We start from the raw sequence: 4,092 nt of genomic DNA, 5'->3' as shown, positions 1-4,092 counted from the left end.
TCATTTACTATATTTTAACCTGATTATTTCCCTTAGCTGTGTTAACTCGGCTGGACTATAGAGTCCACTGGCATATTTTTCCTTTTCCAGATAGTTCGTCATGATTATGTCTTCAGAATGTAAAAAAAAAAAAAAGAAGTTGTCTGCTTTAACTCCTTCCTGGGGTTAGAGAACAAGGGCGTTTCAGCTTTAATATTTGAATTTTTTATCCAAGTCTAAAATGGTGAACATAGGTTTCATCTTAATTTACCAATAATCTATGTTGAAAATTCTTAGGATTAGCCAGGGATCGAGTTACGCAGGTCCTGCAAAAGTTAATCTTTTTCAGCTTGTGCTCTGTTATCAAGATTTTTAGACTTATCTTGCAGACAGCTAGCTCACTATCAAAATCAAAGTCACAACAGATGACGGATGTAGCTATCTGCTGGGCAGTAATGTGTATTTTATTGAAGACGATACAGTGAATGGCATCAACTTTTTCATCAATATTTGAGGTTTTTGACCAAGGATTATTTACTGTTCTGTCCCTGTATTGATTGAATGCCACAGACATCTTACTGAAAGTTGCATAGGGAAGGGAAGTCTGCAGCAAGTAACATATTTGCATAGATCTGTTTCGGTTTCAGACCTTCGTTTGCAAATAATTTATGACAGCCCAGTCTTCTATTTTGTCAGGTTTTGTATGTAAATTATAAGGAAAAGTAAGAAGTCTCTTCATTTGATTTTACACGTTTTGTACACACACACACACACACACACACACAAACACACACACACACACACACACACACACACACACACACACACACATATATATATAATTGATTAATTCAGTTCAGGTATATATATATGTATATATATATATATATATATATATATATATATGTTATGTAAGATCATGTAATATGCTACTGGTACCATGTAACCCAGTACTACCTGCCTCATGGTCGGGTCACTGGCGACTAAACTGGTTCCCCCACCAGACTTGTTTGATGAGGAGGGTGGCTAGTCTCCCAGAATGATTAAAAACAAGACCTTCCAAAGGGCGAATGAACCCTTTTCGGGGTCAACGGCCAACTAGCACCGTGTGTGTTTGTGTGTATGTATGTGTGTGTTGGGGTGGAGAGGGCTCCTGTAAGCCGTGGTGATGGCAACCTTTCTAGGAGAAGCAAATCTCTGATTTAAAAAACCAAAAAGCGGGAGACCAGTATCCACATTAAGCTGGTCTGCAGTTTATCTTGTTGCTGGCTATCTTGTGTCTTGCTTGTTGCTGGATCTCAACATTTTGAATCGAAAGAGAGACTTAGCTATCGTACAAAGCTAAGACTCGGTAACATCTGTGTATAGATACTCGCTCAGGCATTTATAGCACATAATAACAAAATACTAAATGAAAACAATGTAAACAACAACAAAATAAACAATAAAAAAGTACACACCATGACAAAAATTAAACCAACACTAGCAGAAATAATAATAATAATAATAATAATAATGATAATAATGATAACAATAATAATAATAATAATAATAATAATAATAATAATAATAATAATAATAATAACAAACCAACCCCGGACAAGTACAGCCATACCATAAATAAAAATACTAATAACGAACAAGATAAATGCAATTGTAGACACCGCGCAATTTGCCCAGTCCAAAATAAATGTCTAACAAAAAGCGTAGTTTATCAAGCAATAATATTTGCGAAAGAAAACCCGAATAACAAGAAATATTACATAGGCATGACTTCCTTAGATTTCAAAACCCGATACTATGACCACAAAAGTACATTCAAAAATAAAAAAACACCGTATAAAAACAACACTAGCGAATAAATATTGGGAACTCAAAGAAAACGGACATTCGTCGGTAGTCGAATGGAAAATAATGACACAAGCTACCACATGCAGACATTTAGACGACCCATGTAAATTATGCCTCCATGAAAAATTTGCTATCCTGTACTTTAAAGAACCCCAAAATCTATTAAACTGTAGACGAGAAATAGCAAACAACTGTGTTCACAAAATAAAACTTACTCTAGGATAGCGATACAAAATAGCTTTAAAACTAACAATAACAATAGAAAACAAACAAATAAATAGATTAAATAAACATGAATATATATAAACGATCACACATATATGTATATATATATATATGTATATATATGTGCATGTGTGTGTGTACACATAGGTATATTTATATATATATATAATAATAAAAAAAGGAAAACGTCTACCTTAAACCACTAACCTAGTTCTAAAACAGATCCTTTGTTCGATAAAATGCATGCCCATTGACTGATAGGAAGGGGTGCGGTGGATACTAGAAAGCTGATTGGCTAACTAAAAATCCTCAACATATATAAAAACAAGAAGCAACCACAGAATTCGCGCATAAGCCTGACGAATCCTATAGTGGATGAAACGCAGAATATTCAGTGTAGCTTAATCGCATATATATTTTATAAATTACTATATATATTTATATATATATATATTTATATATATATATTTATACATATATTTATATATATATATATTTATATGTATATTTATATATATATTTATATATATACATATTTATATATATATATATTTATATATATTTATATATACATATATATATTTATATACAAATATATATTTATATATATATATTTATATATTTATTTATATATATATTTATATATATATATATATTTATATATATACATAGATTTATATATATACATATAGATTTATATATATATATATTTATATATATACATATAGATTTATATATATATATATATATTTATATATATACATAGATTTATATATATACATATAGATTTATATATATATATAGATTTATATATATATATATATATATATATATATATATATATATATATATACACTAGACTACCAATGGCCCTTTGGGTCAGTATATATTATAGCTAGCTATGCAATAATGAGTCCTTTAATTATGGCAAAAATGTGAGCGGTTACGTACCACTTTTTACATAAATAATTACATTGCTTTATATCCGGAAAACTACTTATTTTCGAAAAATTTAAATGGGATAATCATTTTCGATCTACTCGAAAATCTTTAGAAGTCGTCATTTTAAAGGAAAATGTTAAGATGAAATCAAAGTAAAAAGATGAAAACAAAGTAAAAATTTACCAAAACTTCTACTTTTATATTTTCTTAAAAATCTACATTATATACAGTGTTGGTTATCCTAACTTTCAAATTTGTCTGACGTCACTTCCGCTGAATGGCTTTGTAAACAAAAGCTTGCAAATATTAATGAAAGCACTTATCACAAGTCAACAGATATAACTTTTGCCGGCGCTGTTGGATAAGTCGTCACTGATCTGAGGGAGATAGCTCTATTTTACTAAGATATTAGCATACAGTGAGCGTCCACATCTTGGCCAATTTAGCTCCCTGTTTCGTACGTTTGTTTTTTCTTATTAGTGACTGCGCAAAAAACTTATTTTTATTTAAAAGAAAAATTCTGATATTTGGGCTTAGCAATGAATTCTCTGGAAAAGTATGCAACGCAAATTGCAGAGTGAATGTAATATTTATAAAACAAGTTCGACGAAATATTTTTTATTTTTTAATTTAAAAACAAACAAACCTTTACTTTTTTTCTCAATTAATTATTCAGTTTTTCTTTCATTTCCATTTTATAGAACAGTTATTTTTTTTTTCATTTTCTTATATTTAAAAGCATTTTAATTTTAATTAAAAAAAAAACGAAAAAAAGAAGATGATATTTAAACGTTTTTCTATATAAACACTTTAATCTATCTGTTGTTATTTTCACTTTATTTTAAATTATTTAAATTTTAGATTCTGTATGCATGCATTTTAATTTAAAACTGTTTGAATTCATTTTTTCATGCAAGAATTTTGGACGCTATAACCAACACAAAACATTTAATATTACAAAAAAAACGTTCGACGACTTTTTGATAAAACAAAGTTTATAGCGTTAGGTAAAAGTGGAATACCTTTAAGTATTTAGTTCGTCCGCTAGAGCATTTCCACTTTATGTTATAAATTTTGTTACATTAAAAAGTCCTC

This window comes from Euprymna scolopes, chromosome 2, assembly GCF_053919585.1.
Source record: "Euprymna scolopes isolate OS-2025 chromosome 2, ASM5391958v1, whole genome shotgun sequence".
NCBI classification, from domain to species: Eukaryota; Metazoa; Mollusca; class Cephalopoda; order Sepiida; family Sepiolidae; genus Euprymna; species Euprymna scolopes.
This window is presented reverse-complemented; position numbering follows the sequence as displayed.